The sequence below is a fragment of the Schistocerca cancellata genome, chromosome 4 (assembly GCF_023864275.1).
Source record: "Schistocerca cancellata isolate TAMUIC-IGC-003103 chromosome 4, iqSchCanc2.1, whole genome shotgun sequence".
Taxonomy (NCBI): Eukaryota; Metazoa; Arthropoda; class Insecta; order Orthoptera; family Acrididae; genus Schistocerca; species Schistocerca cancellata.
In genome coordinates, this window is record NC_064629.1 from 739,199,439 (window position 1) to 739,227,031 (window position 27,593).

Sequence of the window (27,593 nt, forward strand, 5' to 3'; positions counted from 1 at the left end):
CACGGTACATCCAAACCGTCATCGAACCCATCGTTCTACCATTCCTAGACCGGCAAGGGAACTTGCTGTTCCAACAGGACAATGCACGTCCGCATGTATCCCGTGCCACCCAACGTGCTCTAGAAGGTGTAAGTCAACTACTCTGACCAGCAAGATCTCCGGATCTGTCCCCCATTGAGCATGTTTGGGACTGGATGAAGCGTCGCCTCACGCGGTCTGCACGTCCAGCACGAACGCTGGTCCAACTGAGGCGCCAGGTGGAAATGGCATGGCAAGCCGTTCCACAGGACTACATCCAGCATCTCTACGATCGTCTCCATGGGAGAATAGCAGCCTGCATTGCTGCGAAAGGTGGATATACACTGTACTAGTGCCGACATTGTGCATGCTCTGTTGCCTGTGTCTATGTGCCTGTGGTTCTGTCAGTGTGATCATGTGATGTATCTGACACCAGGAATGTGTCAATAAAGTTTCCCCTTCCTGGGACAATGAATTCACGGTGTTCTTATTTCAATTTCCAGGAGTGTAGTTCCGAATCTTCGAAATATTTCGGCTCATCAATGAATCTGCTAAAATTCTGGCATCCCATTACTAAGCCAAAATGAGGTTAATATATTTTACCATTGAACTGGAAGTAACTAACCACTTGCGTTAGATTTAGGAGTTGAGGTATTTGTAGTTCTTTAGTTAATTCATCTAATCTGAAACATTTATAACGTGATTATTATTTTCAAAACAGCAACTTCATTGATCTTAATGCGTAGAAATCTAGTCAAATTGTGATGAATACTACATACGCCATGAACAGTTAATCAGACTGGGTGGCTCTTTTTATATACCTTGAACTGTCGTCTTAACTTACGTGGGCCGCGTGGTCAAAGGCGTCTTGTCACCGTCCGCGCGGCTCCCCCCCGTCGGAGGGGGACAGTGTGTGTCGTCCTTAGCGTAAGTTAAAGTAGTGTGTAAGCTTAGGGACCGATGACCTCAGCAGATTGGTCTCATAAGACCTTACCACAATTTAACTTCCGTTGCTTTGGATTGATGTTTCTTAGCCTTTTCTTTTGGAATTCTTTAATAAGATTATTTGTTGTATCTAACTAATTTGACCTCGTTGTAATTTGGGGGTTGGGTCAGTATAAATTTCAGAGATGTTCTTTTCTGTTAATGTTCTTTTCTGTTAATGTTCTTTTCTGTTAATGTTCTTTTCTGTTAATGTTCTAGCTACATATTCGCGGTTTTGGGCGATGACAAGCGTATTCACTGCATCTGTTGTTGTCGAGACCTAACCGTTCTTTAATCTTACAGTTAATACTTTTTGGTTTTTGTTGAGCACTTTTTTTCAGTAGAAATGACTTCTAAAATATTACATTCGTGAGCAATTATAGTCTTCCGATTTGTCTATTTTAACACTATAAAGACCAGTTTCGAAGATCGACAAAATTATGTACGACACTAGGGTCATTTAACTTGTTGACCTTAAAACTGGTCTTCATGCCGTTAAAATAGGCAAATCGCAACGGACCAGAATTGCTCACGGATATGGTAACATTTTAGAAAAGGAAGTCATTTCTGCTAACAAGAAGTGCATTCCGCAAAAAGAAGTAGCATTACGCGAATTAACCGTAAGTTAAAGAACAAGTGACAAGAGCAGATGATTGTAATGCACTTGTTATCGCCCAAGAAAGCGAATATGTAGCTGAAACATTAGTATTTTCAATGAAAAGGACACCTCTGAAATTTATACTGACCCTGCGCCCAAATTACAAAAAGGGATCAGAAATTACTTACGTAGAACAAACAATAGTATTAAAGAGCTCCAAAAGAAAAGCTAATAAACGTGAATTCAAAGTCGCCTAAGATATGCCAATTTAAGGTACGTAAGGATAGATTGTTAAAGAGATAAGTGGTGCTCATCACAAATTGGCTCCACTTATACACACAAAGGTCAAAGTAGTTTTTGTTTCTTAACATAATTATTATGTTAAAAATGGTGCATATTTCATAAAGAAAGATAGGTGATTCTCTCTTTCTCTCATCTGGTTTCGTTTGACATTAGAAATCTGTACACAAATATTGCTGTAAACTGAATCTTAAAATTGTCGAAAATAATCAGCGTCATAAAAAATAAGAGAACTACAGATATGAGTTAATGAATTTATTGCAAGTAGTTTTACAGTAGTTACTTACAGTTCAATGGTAAAATGTATGAACCACCTTTTGGCTTAGCAATGGAATTCTCGTTTGCCAGAATTTTAGTAGATACGATGATAAGCCAATAAAACCTTATGGCCACCTACTTAACAACTTGTTTGGAACGAAATGCATCGCTGGTCCTGCATATCAGGGATCAGGCAGTTCGTTGGTATGTTTGTGGGGTTATGTGGCATTAGATGTCTACACGCAGATAATTTAATTCGCCTAAATAACGGGCCGGTGATTTGCGTACGCAGCGATAGCGACCCATGGCGATTCCATAGGGTTTACAGCAGAAAAATTCGTTCGCCGAGACATCAACGTTGTGTACACTATAATGCTCATCAAACCGCTGTAGCACGGTCTTGGCTCCGAGACGTGGACAGTTACACTGCAGAAAGACGACATCGGCGTCGGGGAAGACATAAAGTATGAAGGGATGCTGGTAGCTCGCAGCTGTCAGCGTGTCTTCGATTACTACGACAGGCCCACGCAAGAAGAGGAGAATGTCACCCATAGCATAATACTGCCCCACCAGCCTGCGTTCTTGGCGTGCTACACGTTTCGAGCCGCCGCTCACCTCGATGACAGCCTTTGTGTAGACTACCATCGACCTTGTGTAGCAACAACGTGAATCACCCGAAGAGCCGAAACGTTTCCCTTGACCGACGGTCGAAACCGGATGGTCACGTGCCCACTGCATTCGTAACTACGTCGTTGATGAACATTCAAACATGTTGGGGTGGTCTGCTATGGAATTCCATGTTCAACAATGTACGATTAACGGTGTGCCCCAAAACACTGAAGCGTGCACCAGCATTGTGCTCTTTGGGCAGAGATGTCACAAATCAAGCTTCTGAACCCCACGTTCTGTGGAAAGTGTACGTGGGCGTTCAACCATTTAGCTCTTAAGGGTAGTTTCACTGTCGTCCTACCTCTTTCTGCAGACGCTCGGGTTGGGCATTTGGGATTATACACTCCTGGAAATGGAAAAAAGAACACATTGACACCGGTGTGTCAGACCCACCATACTTGCTCCGGACACTGCGAGAGGGCTGTACAAGCAATGATCACACGCACGGCACAGCGCACACACCAGGAACCGCGGTGTTGGCCGTCGAATGGCGCTAGCTGCGCAGCATTTGTGCACCGCCGCCGTCAGTGTCAGCCAGTTTGCCGTGGCATACGGAGCTCCATCGCAGTCTTTAACACTGGTAGCATGCCGCGACAGCGTGGACGTGAACCGTATGTGCAGTTGACGGACTTTGAGCGAGGGCGTATAGTGGGCATGCGGGAGGCCGGGTGGACGTACCGCCGAATTGCTCAACACGTGGGGCGTGAGGTCTCCACAGTACATCGATGTTGTCGCCAGTGGTCGGCGGAAGGTGCACGTGCCCGTCGACCTGGGACCGGACCGCAGCGACGCACGGATGCACGCCAAGACCGTAGGATCCTACGCAGTGCCGTAGGGGACCGCACCGCCACTTCCCAGCAAATTAGGGACACTGTTGCTCCTGGGGTATCGGCGAGGACCATTCGCAACCGTCTCCATGAAGCTGGGCTACGGTCCCGCACACCGTTAGGCCGTCTTCCGCTCACGCCCCAACATCGTGCAGCCCGCCTCCAGTGGTGTCGCGACAGGCGTGAATGGAGGGACGAATGGAGACGTGTCGTCTTCAGCGATGAGAGTCGCTTCTGCCTTGGTGCCAATGATGGTCGTATGCGTGTTTGGCGCCGTGCAGGTGAGCGCCACAATCAGGACTGCATACGACCGAGGCACACAGGGCCAACACCCGGCATCATGGTGTGGGGAGCGATCTCCTACACTGGCCGTACACCACTGGTGATCGTCGAGGGGACACTGAATAGTGCACGGTACATCCAAACCGTCATCGAACCCATCGTTCTACCATTCCTAGACCGGCAAGGGAACTTGCTGTTCCAACAGGACAATGCACGTCCGCATGTATCCCGTGCCACCCAACGTGCTCTAGAAGGTGTAAGTCAACTACCCTGGCCAGCAAGATCTCCGGATCTGTCCCCCATTGAGCATGTTTGGGACTGGATGAAGCGTCGTCTCATGCGGTCTGCACGTCCAGCACGAACGCTGGTCCAACTGAGGCGCCAGGTGGAAATGGCATGGCAAGCCGTTCCACAGGACTACATCCAGCATCTCTACGATCGTCTCCATGGGAGAATAGCAGCCTGCATTGCTGCGAAAGGTGGATATACACTGTACTAGTGCCGACATTGTGCATGCTCTGTTGCCTGTGTCTATGTGCCTGTGGTTCTGTCAGTGTGATCATGTGATGTATCTGACCCCAGGAATGTGTCAATAAAGTTTCCCCTTCTTGGGACAATGAATTCACGGTGTTCTTATTTCAATTTCCAGGAGTGTAGATGTTTCCAGTAGGTTTTCGTAGAGTTTCGACAAGGTATTCGGTAAGTATACTACTGGCCATTACAATTGCTACACCACAAAGATGACGTGCTACAGACGCGAAATTTAACCGACAGGAAGAAGTTACTGTGATATGCAAATGATTAGCTTTTCAGAGCATTCACACAAGGTTGGCGCCGGTAGCGACACCTACAACGTGCTGACATGAGGAAAGTTTCCAACCGATTTCTCACACACAAACAGCAGTTGACGGGCATTGCCTGGTGAAACGTAGTTGTGATGCCTCGTAAGGAGGAGAAATGGGTACCATCACGTTTCCGACTTTGATAAATGTTGGATTGTAGCCTATCGCGATTGCGGTTTATCGTATCGCGACATAGCTGCACGCGTTGATCGAGATAAAAATGACTGTTAGCAGAATATGGAATCGGTGGGTTCAGGAGGGTAATACGGAACACCGTGCTGGACCCTAATGGTCTCGTATCACTAGCAGTCGAGACGACAGGCACCTTACCCGCATGGCTGTAACGGATCGTGCAGCCACGTCTCGATCCCTGAGTCAACAGATGGGGACGTTTGCAAGACGACAACCATCTGCACGAACAGTTCGGCGACGTTTGCAGCAGCGTGGACTATCAGCTCGGAGACCATGGCTGCGGTTACCCATGACGCTGCATCACAGACAGGACCGCCTGCGACGGTGTACTCGACGACGAACCTGGGTGCACGAATGGCAAAACGTCATTTTATCGGATGAATCCAGGTTCTGTTTACATATCATGATGGGCGCATCCGTGTTGGGCGACATCGCGGTAAACGCACATTGGAAGTGTGTATTCATCATCGCCATACTGGCGTATCACCCGGCGTGATGGTCTGGGGTGCTATTGGTTACACGTCTCGGTCACCTCTTGTTCGCATTGACGGCACTTTGAACAGTGGACGTTACATTTCAGATGTGTTACGACCCGTGGCTCTACCCTTCATTCGATCCCTGCGAAACCCTACATTTCAGCAGGACAATGCACGACCGCATGTTGCAGGTCTTGTACGCGCCTTTCTGGATACAGATGATGTTCGACTGCTGCCCCGGTCAGCACATTCTCCAGATCTCTCACCAACTGAAAACGTCTGGTCAATGGTGGCCGAGCAACTGGCTCGTCACAATACGCCAGTCACTACTCTTGATGAACTGTGGTATCGTGTTTAAGCTGCATGGGCAGCTGTACCTGTACACGCCATCCAAGCTCTGTTTGACTCAATGCCCAGGCGTATCAAGGCCGTTATTACGGCCAGAGGTGGTTGTTCTGGGTACTGATTACTCCGGATCTATGCACCCAAATTACGTGAAAATGTAATCACATGTCAGTTCTAGTAAATATATTTGTCTAATGAATACCCGTTTATCATCTGCATTTCTTCTTGTTGTAGCAATTTTAATGGCCAGTAGTGTATTTATTACTATATGCTTTACCATGCTGCAACATGATTTTATAAATTTTATAACATCAAGTTGCTTCCCTACTTCATAAATCACCATTACTGTGTAACTCGTGGGCAGTTAGAAAATTTTACGAGGAACAGAGATGCAAAACTGGGCGATTGGCAAAAAAGGTTTACTACCTCTGGACTATACGAATAATTTAGTGAAACACTTACTGACAAAACAGTTAGAACGCGAACAACTCCTACCTCTAGCTAAATAACATATACGAACCACAGTCATTTAAGTTTCAGTTAAATATTTACTATCCATTAAATTCACGCTGAATTGTCGACTGGTAGTTATCACAAATGTAAGTACAGGTGATAGCAACACACTATATAAAGTAAATAAATAAAACCTGCTGGAAACCAAGGCAGTGTTCACAACTACAAATGACTGAAGTCTAACTGCAAAGTATCTCCACTAAACAACAGCCTAATCGACACACTACATCGCTGTCATAAGTGCTGATCAGTGTTGAAAATTATCAAAGTCCTTACAGGGTAATCTGAGACTAAATCCAAATCACTGCTAAATAAATCGGAATCCTTAACAGCTGATCAGAAAAATCACATCCTTCTGGACAGTGAATGGAAAAATAATCGGAGTCCCAATAGCTGTCTAATAATTCTAAGTCCCACTAAACTGGCGCCAGAATATTTCTATCACATAAACTAGTGTGGTCAACTTGCCACCCATAAACTTTAAACTACCTCCAGTACCAACCAACCAGAACCGCCCTCCAAAACAGCCTAACACGGACAAACCTGAAGCAATATGACCATCTCCCTTACAAAGGCTCTGGCACCCTCCCCCGCCCCCCCCCCCCCATGCTACCGGCTCCCTACTCCTAAAAGGTGTGTTCATTGACGTTACATAGTAACCTCACATGAGTAGTGGGGTAAGGGTGGCGCCACCTGAATTTTGATATCCAATTGATATGCAAATTATTTAAATTGATAAATTAATTACCCCATCCAACCCCCAGGTGACGACATATTTCCCCAGCTGGCACGTAGGCCCCTCCCCCTCTCCCCCCCCCCCACCAACCCTATTAGCGGGAATTTCTAATTTTAGTGGGAAAATTAAAAAAGATGGAAACTTAAAAAAATGACGGAAAATTTAAAAAATGGTTATTTCAAAAGTGGTGGGAATTTCTTTGTCCCAGGGCTGTGACGACGTCCCAGCCGCACCCCCTCCCACAGAAATTGGCGGAAATTGAAAATGACGGTACCCTTTCTGGGTCTCGAACCGCAGTCCGTCTGGATCGAAAGCCAAAGTGCACCACCCAACACAGGGAAACTGTCAAAGTGCGGGAGAGGAAGGTTAGGTTAGTGTAATTCGTTTATTTTAGTTGGGAAGCTGAAGTAAAGATCGGCCCTAACTACATAATTAATCATACAGATAGGTCCTAATTAAATATCTATTTGCATAGCGCTACACAAGGAGCGTCAGAAATCATTATACAGATCAAAAATTGATGGTGTCATTCAACTTGAGTAACCCTTCCGGAAAAAATTTCACAATAGCACTCCAAACTAGTGGTAGACGTACACACACACACACACACACACACACACACACACACACACGAGGCGTCTGCCACTGATCCAACAGTCAAGCAACTAGTCTAGTTAACAATTATACCACTAGAGTCGCTTGAAATTGGCAGTAGCCAATAGGAATGCAGCTTCTGACCACATCGGGGATGTAAGGCGGGCCCAGCAGTTCTGCAGCCTCAGTTGCAGTCAGTCGGTAACCATGAAACGTGAAGTCAAGGAAGTGGAGCGTAATTTTTGGCGTCATTCGTTTCGAGAAAGAAATATACTTCCCTAAACTCTCACTGGACACTGACCAGCCGGCCGAAGTGGCCGTGCGGTTCTAGGCGCTGCAGTCCGGAACCGCGAGACCGCTACGGTCGCAGGTTCGAATCCTGTCTCGGGTATGGATGTATGTGATGTCCTTAGGTTAGTTAGGTTTAACTAGTTCTAAGTTCTAGGGGACTAATGACCTCAGAAGTGCCGGCCGCGGTGGTCTAGCGGTTCTGGCGCTGCAGTCCGGAACCGCGGGACTGCTACGGTCGCAGGTTCGAATCCTGCCTCGGGCATGGGTGTGTGTGTGATGTCCTTAGGTTAGTTAGGTTTAAGTAGTTCTAAGTTCTAGGGGACTTATGACCTAAGATGTTGAGTCCCATAGTGCTCAGAGCCATTTTGAACCTCAGAAGTTGAGTCCCATAGTACTCAGAGCCATTTTTGACACTGACCTGATCTTTCTCCATACAGGTACAAAAAAGGGATTACTATATTTACAACTACCTTGTTTCAAGTACTTCACAAGGTCACTCAAGTACCCACTTTCCCCATCCGAAATACACGCACGTAGATCATTGTATATTGGAAATGTCTTAGAATTTTAGGTAGACTAGCGAATAAGGCAAGCAAATATTCTAGTGCCAAATCTTTGTTAACTTCTGTATATACACTTACATACAGAGAACAACTTTATTTTCGTTAGCTGCAGTTTTAACAGTGTTAAATTTAATTTTTAACTTACAAGTTATAGCTTAAATCCACATCTTAATCATCCATTTCTTTTTCCAGCCAGCAATTTGACAAATACAGAGAAAGTTCTCGAATTTCAATATACAGGGTGGAGAAAAAATGTTACGAAATTTTAACCCTGGATAGTTGATGCCGGTAGGAACCAAAATTACTGCTGTTCTGTAGGTCTACAACGCACAATTTTTAAATTGCGGAAACTTGGCGCAACGCGCTCCGATTGACTGCGGCATTGCCCTGTTGCGAGATGCAAATGGCTCTGAGCACTATGGGACTCAACTGCTGTGGTCATCAGTCCCCTAGAACTTAGAACTACTTAAACCTAACTAACCTACGGACATCACACACACCCATGCCCGAGGCAGGATTCGAACCTGCGACCGTAGCAGCAGCGCGGCTCCGGACTGGAGCGCCTAGAACCGCACGTCCACCGCGGCCGGCGTTGCGAGATGCTCTGGACAATGCATGACTGCGAATGCTTTGCCTGCCGGAGATCGCGATTTATCAAAGACAGCCCGAACGCTCGGTGGTAGCGCGCCAGCCTTCCATTCTGGGGGCGAATCTGGCGGGGTCCCGAGACATCCATTGTGGTTTCATGACGTACCGGGAAAAAAACCCGTCAACAGCTGTTAGTTCGCGCGGCCCTGAAAAGAGCTTTTTTTCTTTTTTGTAGCTAGAACATTGTTTACTTAAAGCAGGTGCTCGAACTGGCGTCCCTATGACGCGAAGCAAGCTTGGTAACGTCGAATAGTGTTTTGCCGAACTCTTTCAAAGATTCCTGGCATTGCCCTGATGTGATAGGCGGAATGTTGATCGCGATCCATTAATTCCTATTAGTTTGGTGGTTCGCGTCCTGGTTGGTGACCTACAACCTTAAAGAATCCGCACAGGAAAAAGTCCGGTGGCGTGAGGTCTGGTGATTGCGGGGGCAAGTTACCCGGCCGTCGAAGAGTTCATTTAAATATCTGCGCACAGCGCGACTGTTAAGTGTGGGCGCCCCATCATGCTGCAACCACATGCGTTGCCATATGTCCAGGGGAACATCTTACAGCAGGCCGGGTAAAATTTCTTGCAAAAAAGTGAAGGTTATTTGCCCCAGTAAGTCGAGGAGGTAACCCACAATGCCTGGCCAAATGTTGAACGAAAATGATTCCTCGTGTCCGTGGACGTACGTAATGGGACGTAAGGATTTCCCCTTGCCCAGTAATGAACGTTACGAGTGTTGTAAAGGCCATCCCGATGGAAGGTACACTCATCGGTCAACAACACAATGGCGGGGAAGTCTGGATCTCGTGCAACACGTCGCAGAAACCACCGGCAAAACACTAGCCTGTGTTCATAGTCGGCACGGGATTTAGGTCTTGGACAAAGTGGAAACTTAATGTATGCAGACCGTCAGCCCTCAAAACCTACCAGGCTAACCGGTGGGAATGGCCCCCATGTCATGTCCAAACGCTCGAGTACTTGTCGTAGGTGCCTCCTCGAAGCGCTCGAGAACAGTATCTTCAAATGCAGCATTCCGTCGTGTTCGAGGTCTTCTAGCATCACGATGATATCCCGCTAACGAGCCTCTTTCGCCAAGTCGCCGGTGGGTGTGGATGTCGTCTTGCTGGATACCGTTCCTCATACAACCGTCGAGCTTCATACGCATTACCGTCGACTAGTCCTTAAACAAAACCATATATCCTTGTTCTTCAAACGAACACTACGTCGTCCTGCTTACCGTGTGACTAAATCGCAGGTGACGTGTGTGTGCTCCGAAGCGAAGCTTACGTGTGAATGCCTCTTACGTGAGGTGGAAACCAACAGCAAGACCTATTCGACACGTGTGCGTATCACGTTAGGGCAGTGACGGGGCGAGGGACGTTGAACCGACAACCATAGCGCTGCCCGTCACTCGACGAACGCCAACATGGCAATCCTACAGCCAATCGGAGCGCGTGGCGCCAAGTTTCTGTAGTTCAAAAACGGTGCGTTGTCGACCTACACAACACTAGTCTTTTACGTTCCTACTGGCATCAGCTAGCCAGCGTTAAAATTCCGTGGCACAGTTGTTCTCCACCCTGTATGTCTAACTTCTTCCTGTAAACTACCCCTCTTATGGCTTCAACTAGCAGTTCTGTTTCTTCGGACAGTTCTTCTAGGCAAGAGAAATTGGTAATTTTAATTTTTCCTCAAATTGCCTGCATGTCATTGTTGTTACAACACTCCTCATCTTCCTAGATATAGGCTGTAAGTTGTTCTGCTTCACATCATGTGGAATTTCGGTATAAAATTTTAAGTTCACAGTTTCACAAACGAATTGCTATTAAAGGATGTTATTCCGTTGGTTTTAAGCTCTGCAAACGGTTGTTCTGTTGCTAAGTGTATGACGTAAAGCCCATCATACTTCTATATAATGTAACCATCTTTTTTAAGCAGATCCGACGAGGAACGGGGTTTGGTAAACACATTTTCCGTGCGTCGTTTAACTTAGTAAACGTGCTCCAATCCGCGGTTTTCGGTCAGGACTCCATCATGTGGCCACTTACCACTGCTCTTTACAGTAAAGGCTATTATCTTGTATTCTCCGGTCGTAGCCAAATTTCTCCGTACACTGCGTTTGAAGCCATATGTAAACATGGACTGCACATCTGTAATAGCGTATTTTTTCCATTTGCGGGTTATATTCTTCCTTCACTCCGTATATTCCGGTTTTATTTTCTTCGGTTTGATGTCCTCCATTTCCAGTTTCCTTTTCCGTGCAAATAACACATTGAATGTACTTCCAGGCGCAAATTGTTTAATGGGGAATGGTTCCAGTCTGTGTGGTACACTTACTCTTTTTGTTAGGACTTGTGGAATAACGTTGCTCGTGTCAGCCTTTCCCAATTCTGCAATATCTATATCTGACGGTATTGTCGAGAACACTGTTCTAGACTGCTTTAACATAACACTTCAGTATAATACATACATCGTCTTTATTGGAGTCAGAGTTAAGAATCTCCACATAGTTAATAGGTAGATAATTAAAACGGTGTGCAGACAGGACATAGCTGATGGACTTCTCTCGGTCTTGTGTATCTGGAATACCTACTTGTATACCTGCCATTTTCGGGTATTCTTATAACAGTACACGAACTGAGAACGTTATTAAACACCACAATAATTGCTCTGTACGTTATCCGTTAATTGGCGCCACATGGAGCCATATGGCACAGAGTATAAAGTGCAGCACACTGTTTCTCTACAGTTGAAACTTAACCACGTTAAATAGTCTGTTCCAAATGTCTTATCGTTGTCCGCAATCACGCTGCTGTTTCCCTGTAGATCTCCCTCCATGCAAAAGTTGTTGGTTGATACTGAATAGTCGCACATCGCCATTTTGTTAAAATTCCTGCAAGTTATTGCGTTACGTCAAAGTACAAAAGGTAATAGCTTTTGCAATATTCCAGGCAGCTCATCCATAGGAACATTCATTTCAACGTCAACTAATTCTACTTGATATGTATAACCACAGGATTTTTTAAGTTTCCTCTAAATAGTTTCCAGTGCTTTCTTGCCGATTTTTTGCCCGTATCCCTGTCTGTCACACTGTCGTTCCCGTCCAGGAGAAAAGGCAACTTCGATTTGACGCTACCGAGCGAGGTGGCGCAGTGGTTAGCATACTGGACTCGCATTCGGGAGGACTAGGGTTCAATCCCGCGTCCGGCCATCCTGATTTAGGTTTTCCGTGATTTCCCTAGATCACTTCAGGCAAATGCCGGGATGGTTCCTTTGAAAGGACACGGCCGATTTCCTTCCCCATCCTTCCCTAACCCGAGCTTGTTCTCAGTCTCCAATGACCTCGTTGTCGACGGGACGTTAAACACTAATCTTCTCCTCCTCGCCTTGGCGCCATGTCTCGCAGTAGCGAAATTGGAAGTTTTTGCTACGTAGCTAATAGTGAAATGAGGCACACATCTCCTCCTCTGACATTACAGACCGTCCTCCTCCTCCTCCTCCTAATTGTTCTTGACAGTCCACCTGATCAGATTTTAACCACCATAATGTTATCGCAAAACAGTTCTGTAATAGGTGTAAACACATTTACATTCTTCTTGCTAACAAGGGGAGGCCGCCAATTGTGAAATTCAAATTCGATTCATACTGCTCGTAATAAAAGCTCATGGGCAGAGGTGTAATGTGGCAAAGCAAAAAATGGTTCAAATGGCTCTGAGCACTATGGGACTTAACTACTGTGGTCATCAGTCCCCTGGAACTTAGAACTACTTAAACCTAACTAACCTAAGTACATCACACACATCCATGCCCGAGGCAGAATTCGAACCTGCGACCGTAGCGGTCACGCGGTTCCAGACTGTAGCGCCTATAACCGCACGGCCACACCGGCCGGCCGTGGCAAAGCACCAACATGCACTTCTCAGTCGTTGTCGAGAAAATTGTCAGTTAAAAGAAACCGTTGCGGTGAAATACTATCTACGATTATTAATTTTCTGCAGCGTCGTGGCGCAGCGGTAAGCGCTTGGGTTCGTAATCCGAAGGTCGCCGGATCGAATCTCGCGCTATGCAATTTTATTATTTGTTTTTTGTAATTCAAATGTATATATACACAATTCCTGGCAATCAGTTGCAACAATTATGCATGTAATAAGTTGTTGAAAGTCATTTGCCGTGGAAAAATAATACTTGAAATAAAACACAATATCACAAATAATATTCAAGTGGATACAATTTATTGAAAAGTTCGGTATACACTCGCACATAATTAACAATTAGTGACCAGAAGTAGCTGAAGTATCGCACGAACCAGAGTGATAGTTATCATAGAAACATGGAAAGCAGAAAACAGCACGACATCGAACACATCTGATAAACGATGCGTTTTTACAAGAACAATTGTTTTTTAAATTATCTGTTGGTAAACACACCTGATGGACATTGTGAAAAATTGTTCTATCGTTCGTCAGGTTTGATGCATACCACGCGTATCGTATCATATCGGCAACAATCGGAGAAGACAATTGGTGGTGGACGATGGATTAGATTTTTATACAATCGTCTCTGGAGTTGATGTCACGGTTTCACTCTATTAAAAAGCACAATTTTGAAGGCGCTTGATCAAATTTTTTACCTGCTGGTAAAAATACACGTCACGCGGTTGGACGAGAGGCGTGCACTTTGGAGGAATGACTTTTATAGTGCACGTTGGTAACTTCTTATCGTCCTGGAACATCTCATCGTATAACGCCGGGTTAGTTTGCCCACCCCAAGAGTCGATCAGAAGGAGAAATTCTTTCTTTTGTACGTATGGTTGCAAAGCATTACGCAAGAAGTCCATGAACAAACCCGTTGTTAGTTTACCGGATTTGGAGGATGTAATAACAACGTCGGTATACTTCTTGGCGTACTCGTCGACTGTCTTCTGTACTCTGGGTCCAAACGCACCTGTGGCAAGACTCGTCCAGACATCGTGATTGAATATTGTGCCGTATACGAATGTGTCACCTTGTTCATGTCGTGTCGGGTTACCAGGACAGTCTTTGACCCTTTTTCGGCGAGAGTTCTGTTGAACGTGGACTGGTACTGGCACCCTGACAAACAAAATATAAAAATATCGTTTATATAAGAAATGTACAAAATCTGTGTTGTCTATCATATGCTGTTATGCGGCGGCTCGTTTCGGCCCATTCAACATCTGTCCTTCAAGTGTAACGAGCGAGTAACGGAGTTTATATTTCATACCTGCCACAGCAAATTAGTGATCGTGGGGTCTCTATTCTAATTCGAACGTTTGACTTACACTATACATATTCGTTTCGGAATATCGTTTCTACGTCTTCCGTTAACTATAAGTGGTAAACATTATATAGTGTGTGTGTGTGTGTGTGTGTGTGTGTGTGTGTGTGTGTGTGTGTACACATTTGAATTACAAAAAACAAATAATAAAAAAAAGTTGCATGGCGCGAGATTAGACCCGGCGATCTTCGGATTACGAACCCGAGCGCTTACCGCTGCGCCACGACGCTGTAGAAAGTTATTAATCGTAGAGAGTATTTCACCGCAACGGTTTCTTTTAACTGTCGATTTTCTCGACAACGGCTGAGAAGTGCATCTTGGTGCTTGGCCACATTACACCTCTGGCCATGAGCTTTTATTATGCGCAGTATGAATTGAATCTGAATTTCACAATTGGCGGCCTCCCCTTGTAAGTAGTGTACCACTTTCGGTGTAATTCATGTTGCCAATATCAGTAGCCAAATTATCCATATTCAGCTGTAACAACCACAAACCGAAGCATTCATGTTTCGGTCTTGTCTCTCTCCCTAATAGCTGAGGGATGTTTAGCACTTTCGAGGAATCCATGTCGATACTGTAAGCTATCAGAGAAGACTGATCAATGGCGGCTGTCAGGCCTCCGTTAAATTCTACAGATACAAGATGGCGGCACTTTCGGTAACGTGATTTCCGGTCTTGCACTACATAACTCCTAGCCCAGTTGCCCTATTTTGTGTGCAAGGTTTGCGTGGCGGAGAGGGATCTCCATGTGCGTGTATTTCGGATGGGAACAAGTGGGTACTTGAGTGACCTTGAGAAATACTTGAAACCAGGTAGTTGAAAGTTTAGTAAACCCCTTTTCGTACCTATATGAAAAAGATCAGGTCAGTGTTCAGTGAGAGAGTAAAGAAGTATATTTCTTTCTTGAAACGAATGACGCAAAAACAACGCTCCACTTCCTCGATTCTTCACGTTTCATACTTGCTGACTGACTGACTGACTGACTGACTACCACTGAGGCTGTAGGGCTGCTGGGGCCGCCTTATATCCCCAGTGTGATCAGATGCTGTGTTCCTATTGGCTACTGCGAATTTCAAGCGACTCTCGCGGCACAATTGTGAACTAGACCTGTCGCCCGATCAGTTGGAGCGCCAGCAGACGTCTGTTGTGTGTACGTCTGCCACTAGTCTGGAGTGGTATAGTAAACATTTTTCCGAGCACGATAACACAAGTTGCATAACATCGTCAATTTTTGAGCTGTGTTGCGATTTTAGGCGCTCCTTATGTAGCATTGTGCAAATAGATAAGTAGGACCGATCTTTACGATTAATTATGTAATTAGGATCGAGCTTTACTTCAGTTTGCCGCTAAAATACATAAAGTCCACTAACCTTACCTTCCTTTCCTGCATCTGGACAGTGATGTGGGGTGCACTCGGGCTTTCCATCTGGAAGGATCGGGGTTCGAGTCCCTAGAAAGGATACCGCCATTTTGAATTTCCTGCAAACTTCTGTGGGAGGGGCTGGGGTGTGGGATGTCACCAGAGTTCTGGGACAAAGAAATTATTGCAATTTTTGAAGTTCCCACAATTTTTTTAATTTCCTGCAAAAATTCGAAATCATCACCAATATGGTAGCTGGGGGAGGGGGAGATGACCGAGGTTCCGGCTCGGGAAAACGCATGACGTCATCTGGGGGTAATTAATTGATCAATTTAATTACTTTGATACTAAAACTTTGGCGGTGGTGCCCTTATCTCACTGCTTACGTGATCACCAGTCTCCTCACAAACTTTCTGTCCATTAATTTAAACAAAAATCTAAATGCGCTATTGGCTGTACGCTGAAATTGTACACACAATTTGTTGTTGTCGTCGTCGTCGTCTGTCCAAAGACTGATCCGATGCAGCTCTCGATGCTACTCTACCCTGTTCGGGCCGCTCCATCAAATGGCTCTGAGCACTATGGGATTTAACTTCTGAGGTCATCAGTCCCCTAGAACTTAGAACTACGTAAACCTAACTAACCTAAGGACATCACACACATGCATGCCCGAGGCAGGGTTCGAAAATGCGACCTCAGCGGTCGCGCGGTTCCAGACTGAAGCACCTAGAACCGCTAGGTCACAACGGCCGGCTGCCGCTCCATCCCTGAATAACTACTGTGACTTACATCCTTCGGAACCTGCTTACTATATTCATCTTCTGGTCTTCCTTTACGATTTATAATTCCCACACATCCCCCCCCCCCCAGTACTAAATTGGTGATCCCTCGATGTCTCAAAGTCCTGTCAACCGATCCCTTCTTCTGGTCAAGTTGTGCCACAAATTCCCCAATTTTAATCAGTACCTCGTTAGTTACGTGGTGGACCCATCTAATCTTAAACATTCTGCTGTAGCAGCAAATTTCTAAAGCTTCTGTTCCCCTACTGTCTAAAGTGTTTGTCGTCCACGTTTCACTTCCGTACATGGCTATACTCCAGTCAAATACTTTCAGAAAAGACTTCCTAACACTTTTAACATACCGCGTATTTAGGCAAGCTAATCGGCCGCCCAGTATTGGCACGAGATACGGTGAATTTGTTGTGCAGCTGGATATTAGCGGAGAACTCTGCGGCAGGTTCCGGGTAGGCAACCGCTCCAGACGAGCCAGGTGCAGAGGGCCGGATGTGGATAAATCCCAGTACAGGGAATGTTGGCGACGGACGGTCGCTCAGGACGACACAAAAGGCGCCAAGAAGTGGCCGAGCTACAACTCTCTGAACTTCGACAATAAATCTGAATACATTGCCGATCTCAGATAAATGAGGCGCATCCAATGACACAACAGTATTTCAATACCTTTCAATACCTCACAGCGAATATACATTTTTACAATGAACCTCTGAATTAAAATTTCTAATATCTTAGTGATTTCGACATAACGGTATCTCAGGTGACAGCATTGCACTACAGCAATCATCCCTGAAAGCTGTTTACCTGTATCTGTTTTATTTATCGATTTAGAGCGTTTTATACATCTCTCTCATTATGCAAATGTTTGTCAGAACACATTATTCTCCACCATTTCACAGCTAATGAAGACGGCACATATTGTCATTCTTGTGTTTTATTTAATGAATAGTTCACTATTTTGCTAGTAACTTCATTTAAATGTTGATTCGTGCGCTATTAAAAACCTGTGCTAATTTGAATGTGGTCCGTCGCATGTGATTGTGGTAACCACAATGGAAAGATGAACAAAAAGACGCTTCTGTGATGAAGGTATAAACAATTGTTTAACGACAGTCTGTTGTCATTCATCGTGAGCAGACTTGAGCAAGAATACTGTCTTATTTATTTGTGAACCAACTATTACTTATATTTGTTGTAAATTATCTTAATGTAATCGAATGTTCACGACATTTCTTTATTTAAATATTGTTCTAATACATTTAGTGTAGTCCGGGAAGCGGTAGAGATGAGTCAGATCGTGTATGTAGAACCAGGGAACGATGTATGTATGTTGGGACGGCCTTGACAGCAGATGACAGTTGGACAGTGTCGCAACACTGCTAGAGTCAAGTGGTGCCTGGGACTTCTGGAGTGAAGAGCTCAAGGGTGCGATTCGACACTGGATGTCGGGTTCTTGAAGAAGGAACACCTGCCTGTGACACAGTTTTGTATTTGATCGTGTGGCTGATAGTTTCTGGGAGGTGAACGGCCGCTACTCTACCTCTTCATATTTAGAGAGGTCTGAATGTGCTGCCGACAGCCTGGCCAAACAGGCTACACGGAAACCGCTTCTGGAGATTGGCATCCCTGTAATTGACCTGCGATCTTTATTACGACGCAAGGTTTTTCAGTTTTTCAGCTTTGGGAAAAGGAATGGCATGACCTCAGTACACACAACAAACTGCGTACGCCTAAACAGACAGCGAATGTTTGGAAGACGTCCATGCGGGCCTCTCGCAGGGACTCTATGGGTCTCTGCTGGCTCCACATTGGCCAGACGTGGCTAACACATGGCTACCTCCTCCGTCGCGAGGACCCACCTCGGTGTTACTGTGGCTTACTTAAGATTGTCGTCCACATCTTGCTGGACTACCCGCTCTGCGGCGGACTTTTAATCTTCCCAGCGCCCTACCTTCGGTGTTGGGCGACAATGCCTCAATTTAGTTTTATGTTTTATTTGTGATGGGGGTTTCTGTCGTACAATCTAAGGGTGGGCATTTAGCCTTCTATCTGAGGCCGCCACCCTCCCCCCGTTTTAACTATGTCGCACTTTTTTTGCATTTGTTTGTCTTGGTGGTCGTCTTTTCCCTTCATGTCTTCATCTCGCCTTGTCTTTTTGTGGTTGTTTTAATGTGTTGCAGAGTGGGTGGCTCATCCTCTTATATTATTGTAATCAGCCTGCCCATACCATATGTTCTATGGTTTTAATACCTTCTACTTTACCTTGTGGTGTATGTTTTCCCCGTTTTTTGTTCGTTTTCTTTTTAGGCGTGGCGCTGGGTGTTTTTCCACCCTGAGCCTTGCTTGCGTCGGGAAAAATGGTCTGATGACTCTGTAGTTTGGTCTCTTTATACCCCAAACCAACCACCAACTAATCATTACTTCTGCAGGGGACTTCCAACTTCTTGTTGAGGCCATGTCACGTCGAGTAGCGGCATTTCGCTGGGAAAAGGAGGTCCGACACAATATTAGGTGGTATCCCGTGACTTTTAACAGAATAAATAATAATATAAAATATGTAGATAGTTCTGTCTAAGAGCACTGACGAGTGATAGTCTGTCAGCTCGATTTCTTCACTGTCTCCCTCCAAAAACTTAACTCCTGCACCCAGCTGCGTATCACTGGATTCGTAACGACACACTCCTTGGAATGACACTGTGCTCATTACTACATAGCACGATTTGCACTGTATGTGCGCAAATGTGAACAGTACGTTCACACTTAGCAACCGTAGCGGTTTGCTGATGTCACCGGCGGGTCAAAGACTACGAACTGATCTCGTGACGACCGTGCGGTCAGCGGGCGTCACAGCTTCCGGCCATCGGCCACAGGAGACGTGCTCGCTTGCCGCCTGCAGCCCACTATTTCACACGCCGGGGGCGTAATTCAAACGCCGCGCCCAATCAAACTGAATAACAGTACACAGGTATGCCTTGTCCTGTTACAACGTAAGACTCATCGCCGCGACGTCAGTTCACTAGTTAAATTTGTGAAGTACTGTCTAATGACGATCAGCATTATTTGTTTGATTTTAAGTATTATGGAGGTGAATTTTATCTTTCATTGGTGTCTCATGGCTACAGTTTTAACGTACCTCCACAGCTTTGTGTAACCAGTAATTGTAAATAATTCATTGTATGGTAGTGAGTCTTCTTCTGTATACCTGCAATTTAAAATGTATACGAAATATGTGAGAAAAGTAATGAGACTGACAATACTGCTTGTGTAGGCCGGTGTGTTCATCCGTTGCAGACGCTCAGTCCGTGTTTCAGCGCCGTACAACCGTCACGTGGTTTTTGAGAGCGCCATCAGTGAAGTTGTATTTTTGTTCTGCGTTACGAAAATGGAACAGCGGAATTGAGAGCAACGTTCCGTCACCAAGTTTTGTGTTAAACTTGGAGAATACGCGAGTGTGACCTTCGAAAAGTTGAAACAGGTAAGAGCAGATCGACGTTTAACAATAAGGATGATGGGTGACCTGTTAAACACTATACTGTGCATGAACTTTTGACCCAAGTTTCGCATATGCGAAAGGTTTGTGCCACGAGACAAACTGGCGAAGTGAGAGGTGCCACACGGAGACACATTATCGACTGCTAAAAGCTCGAATGGGCAAATCAAAGATCAAAACGTAGTGCATATAGAATTCCTTCCTCCAGGACAAATTGTCGGTCGAGCACTTTACAAAGATATCCTCAGAAGGCTCAGAGAGAGGGCGAGTCGGGTGAGAGCGGACATTACAGACAAGTGGATGCTGCATCGTGACACACGGCCACTTCCATAATGGAATTTTTGACCTCAAAAGGCATTTCTGTTGTTCCACAGCCCCTCTATTCACCTGATCTGAGTTCTCGTGACTTTATTCTTTCCACGAAACTGAAAAAAATGTCTTAAAAGGCTGTCACTTTGGGACTGTGGAGTACATTTAATAGAATGTGATCAACGAGGTAAAGGCCTTACCAGTTAAAGCATTTGAGCGCTACTACCAATACTTGGAACGAGTCCGTCGGTGAATAGCTGAAGTAGGGGACTGTTTTGCGAGGGGCAGTGGTTATCTGGAACGAATAAAAACTTAAGTAAAAAAGAAAATCAATGTCATTACTTTTCTCAAAAAAACTTGTATAATTTTAACTATTTTATGTGCAATCATTCAACCTCCTGAAGACGACGTTTTTAAAGACGTAGCAACCTAGTTAAAGAGGTTTCAATGACCCTTTCATTTCTGCAGTTGAATGGCTATAATTCGCTTTATTCTCGCCCAGTTTTATACACCCTCCTAAGCTGCTGCTGTTGTGTTTGTATTCATTCTAATGGATAACTGGAATATCAGGCTGCTATATTTTTATGTTGCGTGTTGTACCGCAAAAATAGATTAAAGTTGTTAATAGTGTATTTTGATCCTTTGTTTTCACCTGTTGAGAAGTGAGGAGGAAATCAAAATGTCATACTTCTCTCGAAGACGATGGTGTTCTACATAAAGGGCACTTCAGAACTATATAGGTAAAACCATTAAGAAAGGTCACGATATGGTACCGTGTTTAATGATCTGCTACTTAAAGGTATAGGACGTGTATGATGCCACGCATATAAATTTCTTACGAAAAATTAGCTGTGAAAGCTTTGAGCAAGATAGGTGCTGCATTTTGTGATAGCTGACCATAGCTAATGGGAAAACGGATATAGCAAATTTTAAAAACAAGAGTCAGCAGAATTTGTGCCCAATTTTACTGTGGACGTGACACTGACATACCACTCGATGTCAAAAATGAAACAGCAGTAAAAGTAGAACGTGTTAGCTAGGAGCCCAGCCCAAAAGGGCAAAGTTGAATTCGTCTGCTGGGCAACTTACGACCAATGTTTCTGCAAGGTGAAAGTGATTGTAATTGTTCAGTGATGTGTAAATGATACAGCAAGATAATGAAAGACTTATTGGTAGTGATTTAAGTGAGGGATTTGAAGTAAAAATTGTCAAAAACATTCAGCTGATTTAACACCTACTGACTTCCATTTATTTCCACACCAAAAGAAATTTGTGGCTAAAATAAAATTAGTCTCTGATCAGGTTAAGACTGCTATACGTAGAAGAGTGCAGACCTTTCAGAATAGCAATTACAGAAGGGAAAAAGATCGTAAGTAAAATGTTGAACAAATTTCACTGACCTAAAAGGGAAATACACTGAAAAGTAATTGTTTTATACCTAATAACCTGTCTGTAAAACGTACATCTACATCTACACTCCGCAAGCCACCCAACGGTGTGTGGCGGAGGGCACTTTACGTGCCACTGTCATTACCTCCCTTTCCTGTTCCAGTCGCGTATGGTTCGCGGGAAGAACGACTGCGCCTCCGTGCGCGCTCTAATCTCTCTAATTTTACATTCGTGATCTCCTCGGGAGGTATAACTAGGGGGAAGCAATATATTCGATACCTCATCCAGAAACGCACCCTCTCGAAACCTGGACAGCAAGCTACACCGCGATGCGGAGCGCCTCTCTTGCAGAGTCTGCCACTTGAGTTTGTTAAACATCTCCGTAACGCTATCACGGTTACCAAATAACCCTGTGACGAAACGCGCCGCTCTTCTTTGGATCTTCTCTATCTCCTCCGTCAACCCGATCTGGTACGGATCCTACATTGATGAGCAATACTCAAGTATAGGTCGAACGAGTGTTTTTGTAAGCTACCTCCTTTGTTGATGGACTACATTTTCTAAGGACTCTCCCAATGAATCTCAACCTGGCACCCGCCTTACCAACAATTAATTTTATATGATCATTCCACTTCAAATCATTCCACACGCATACTCCCAGATATTTTACAGAAGTAACTGCTACCAGTGTTTGTTCCGCTATCATATAATCATACAATAAAGGATCCTTCTTTCTATGTATTCGCAATACGTTACATTTGTCTATGTTAAGGGTCAGTTGCCACTCCCTGCACCAAGTGCCTATCCACTGCAGATCTTCCTGCATTTTGCTACAATTTTCTAATGCTGCAACTTCTCTGTATACTACAGCATCATCCGCGAAAAGCCGCATGGAACTTCCGACACTATCTACTAGGTCATTTATATATACTGTGAAAAGCAGTGGTCCCATAACACTCCCCTGTGGCACGCCAGAGGTTACTTTAACGTTTGTAGACGTCTCTCCATTGATAACAACATGCTGCGTTCTGTTTGCTAAAAACTCTTCAATCCAGCCACCCAGCTGGTCTGATATTCCGTAGGCTCTTACTTTATCAGGCGACAGTGCGGAACTGTATCGAACGCCTTCCGGAAGTCAAGAAAAATAGCATCTACCTGGGAGCCTGTATCTAATATTCTCTGGGTCTCATGAACAAATAAAGCGAGTTGGGTCTCTCACGATCACTGTTTCCGGAATCCATGTTGATTCCTACAGAGTAGATTCTGGGTTCCCAGAAACGACATGATACGCGAGCAAAAAACATGTTCTAAAATTCTACAACAGATCGACGTCAGAGATACAGGTCCATAGTTCTGCGCATCTGCTCGACGACCCTTCTTGAAGACTGGGACTATCTGTGCTCTTTTCCAATCATTTGGAACCTTCCGTTCCTCTAGAGACTTGCGGTACACGGCTGTTAGAAGGGGGGCAAGTTCTTTCGCGTACTCTGTGTAGAATCGAATTGCTATCCCGTCAGGTCCAGTGGACTTTCATCTGTTGAGTGTTCCAGTTGCTTTTCTACTCCTTGGACACTTATTTCGATGTCAGCCATTTTTTCGTTTGTGCGAGGATTTAGAGAAGGAACTGCAGTGCGGTCTTCCTCTGTGAAACAGCTTTGGAAAAAGGTGTTTAGTATTTCAGCTTTACGCGTGTCATCCTCTGTTTCGATGCCTTCATCATCCCGGAGTGTCTGGATATGCTGTTTCGAGCCACTTACTGATTTAAGATAAGACCAGAACTTCCTAGGATTTTCTGTCAAGTCGGCACATAGAATTTTACTTTCGAATTCACTGAACGCTTCACGCATAGCCCTCCTTAAGCTAACTTTGACATCGTTTAGCTTCAGTTTGTCTGAGAGGTTTTGGCTGCGTTTAAATTTGGAGTGAAGCTCTCTTTGCTTTCGCAGTAGTTTCCTAACTTTGTTGTTGTACCACGGTGGGTTTTTCCCGTCCCTCACAGTTTTACTCGGCACGTACCTGTCTAAAACGCATTTTACGATTGCCTTGAACTTTTTCCATAAACACTCAACATTGTCAGTGTCGGAACAGAAATTTTCGTTTTGATCTGTTAGGTAGTGTGAAATCTGCCTTCTATTACTCTTGCTAAACAGATAAACCTTCCTCCCTTTTTTTTTATATTCCTATTAACTTCAATATTTAGGGATGCTGCAACGGCCTTATGATCACTGATTCCCTGTTCTGCGCTTACAGAGTCGAAAAGTTCGGGTCTGTTTGTTATCAGTAGGTCCAAGATGTTATCTCCACGAGTCGGTTCTCTGTTTAATTGCTCGAGGTAATTTTCGGATAGTGCACTCAGTATAATGTCACTCGATGCTCTGTCCCTACCACCCGTCCTAAACATCTGAGTGTCCCAGTCTATATCTGGTAAATTGAAATCTCCACCTAAGACTATAACATGCTGAGAAAATTTATGTGAAATGTATTCCAAATTTTCTCTCAGTTGTTCTGCCACTAATGCTGCTGAGTCGGGAGGTCGGTAAAAGGAGCCAATTATTAACCTAGCTCGGTTGTTGAGTGTAATCTCCACCTATAATAATTCACAAGAACTATCCACTTCTACTTCACTACAGGATAAACTACTACTAACAGCGACGAACACTCCACCACCGGTTGCATGCAATCTATCCTTTCTAAACACCGTCTGTACCTTTGTAAAAATTTCGGCAGAATTTATCTCTGGCTTCAGCCAGCTTTCTGTACCTATAACGATTTCAGCTTCGGTGCTTTCTATCAGCGCTTGAAGTTCCGGTACTTTACCAACGCAGCTTCGACAGTTTGCATTTACCATACCGATTGCTGCTTGGTCCCCGCATGTCCTGACTTTGCCCCGCACCCGTTGAGGCTGTTGCCCTTTCTGTACTTGCCCAAGGCCATCTAACCTAAAAGAATGAGTAATGTTCACACTGACTGTGTTCATGAAACATTGCCAGATTAAGCAATTAGATACTGTAAAATTCAAACATAGCAAAACTTTGTGATCGTAATTAACATAGTAAGCTCTGGCTACATCTTGCAGTAACAAAAAGCACCACTGTCATTTTAAATTTCATTGCACCTCGTACTTTAAACTTACTCAGTGCAGATTAGAAAGATAAGTAGGGCAATTAGTGTTGCTGTAAAGGCGTGTCACTGCCCCATACTTCCTACAAGATCATGAGGATTGTGGCCACAAGAGGATACAACAGTAATCCCGTGACTATCATATCAGTGAGTCACACCTGTAGTCGGCAAATTTGTTCAAACATCTGGATATAACAGTCTGTATTGATACGAAATGGAAAGAACACACAGGCTCAGTCATAAATAAAGTAGGTGGCAGAGATTAGGTACGAGAGAGAGAGATTAGGTACGATAGATTAGTGACAGCACACGGGTGTGAACCATCCTAAAGTATTGATGAAGCGTGTGACACACAGCAGGGTGTACTGACTGTGTATAAAGGTGGACAGCGCCAATTGTGACAGTTTCGTTTCTCTCGTGGAAGAGCCACAGAAATAGTTAAAGTGAGCTTAACTGGCCATGGAGATTAACTGAACAACTCTACTACAAAAGAGCAAGTAGAGAAATTTGTGCCATTAGAAGATTTAGTTGTCTTAAGTTCACAACCTTTCATCACCTCGTATGATATTGTGGTGCCTAAATAGGTAACTGCTGTGTAATTAACCATTGCTGAGTTCAAAACTTTAGAAGTAAATTTCTTGAACCTTTTGTTTTCATTCTATCCTCAGCAGCTGACTATGAATTATACTTGTGACGATGTCCTTCAAAAATGTTTTTAAGGGTTTCATTACAAGCCTCGTTTTCAAACGTTCTTTTATTTTGGCTTACGCTGTTACAAATTTCACTAAAGCATATGTGGTTAAGTGAACTCGCGTTGTACCTTCTCTTATCCTCACTGTAATGCACCAATAGAAACATGATTAGGCGTAGCAATTATGAGTACCATGAATTACATGGTACATGGTCGTAATGCCATGAATTACAGGGCTCATAATGCCAAGGATAAGACAGCCAATCATTGATATTTCCCATCAGACTGCTAAAAGACGCAATCAGTAAACATATCTACGAAAAAGTTTGTTCGTGGAAGTTAGAAAGAAGCACGAGCATTCCTGTGTCAGTTCTTAAATGATACAAAGAAAGAATTTTATTCTACATATTAACATGAATTTTAGTCAGTCAAATTAACGCTCAAAAATTTTCACAAAAATAGCGGAAAAATAAGTTCTAATTATATTACTTCTGCACATAACATTTATTACAACTTTGCCGCAATGAGTGCAGGAATTGTGGCATATTGATTTTCTAATGGAAATAGAAAATCTGGAGCAGAGAATTTCGGAAGCAGGGCACATAGCAGTATTGGAATGGCTCAGAGTATCATTAAAGAAAATAAACATCCGTAATCTGCTCCAGAACAGACAGTATATCGAGGACCACCAAAGTTTTACAGTCAATTGTGGAGCCATTATTTAACAACCCAATTTTCCTTAAAGAAAAATGTCTGAATTGAATTGCAAGACATTTACAATCTGGATGAGTCAACACCGACCACTGTGCAGAATCCACTAAAGCATTGGCGCAGGCTCGCTGCAGCGTATGTGCTGAAGGAGCTCCACTTGTGTAAGTAGTTGCAATAACTGATGCTGGTCCCACATTGTTCGTCTTTCCTAAGGTGCAATTAAAGATCAGATACGCACACTGTCCCACCCGGTTCCAGGGGTGGACCTACATTCTCAAGTTAAATGAACAGTGAACTATATTTATCAGTTCTACAGCACATTGTCAGCCTTTCATAGGTCCACAAAAGAACACACTAAACTCTCAATTGTGGACAATGATGAAAGTCACTTAAGTGTTGCAACAGTGCCATTATGCAAAAGACAATTGTATTACTTTGCTTATTCTGACACCTCACACAAACCATCGGTTTCCACTTCATCTGAGAGTATTGCTTCTTTCAAGAAATTCCATAACGCAGCGCACTGTAATCTTACTGCGAGCACAGAGTGTCACAATCCATGATGGTGAGCTACTTGGCAGAGCATTCCCTGTTGCCATCACCGACGGAAATATACGCAGCAATTTAAGTCTTGCAGTAGTGAACCACTGAACACAGATACTTTCAAGCTGTAGACTATCATTCGGCTTATTTAACTAATCGACTTTTGCCAACTTAGCTTACCCAAAAATATATTTGCCTTCGGCTGCTGGAGTTTCTATCAAGATCATAATTGCAGATCTGAACAGTCCTCAGCCTTTTGAAGAGGTCAAGGTAAAAGGTAAAAGAAGACATTCACCCTCATCCCAAAGCTCCTCTTTCAGGAAGAAAACGAATCGAGAAAACCAAATCAATGATAATGACACACACTCCCATCGAAAGCAGTCTTGGAGAATTAGCTAGCTTAAAAGAAGGAAAGAAAATGAAGAAATCTAATAGGCCTATAGGAAATGGTCTACAAATGAAAGGCGTAAAAATTTCAAAAGAAAGGTATTTGACTAAGAAGAATTCAAAGACTCAGAAGGCTTTGACACCCGTGACAACACATCTTCAGCAGTGAGTCTTTCTTCGGGCGAAGAAAGTTTGGTGTATTCTTCAGGAAATTTCGTGATAGTGAAAATCTGTGGCGGAGATTCACCAACGTTTACATTATGTTGCTAAGATTTTGCAAGTCCTAAAAGGTGGAGTTCAAGTGTCATTTTATGTACATATAACTGGAGCAATGAAATTTATGCAGCCACGTTAAAGAAGTATTGTACAAAAGACTGATGTCTTTT

The 27,593-nt window shown here is 44.1% G+C and overlaps 1 protein-coding gene across 2 annotated transcripts in view; it reads left to right on the top strand.

Annotated features, from left to right (window-relative positions):
* Positions 1-27,593, top strand: part of LOC126183874 (uncharacterized) — a 547,907-nt gene that overhangs the window by 379,600 nt on the left and 140,714 nt on the right. The window lies entirely within an intron of this gene.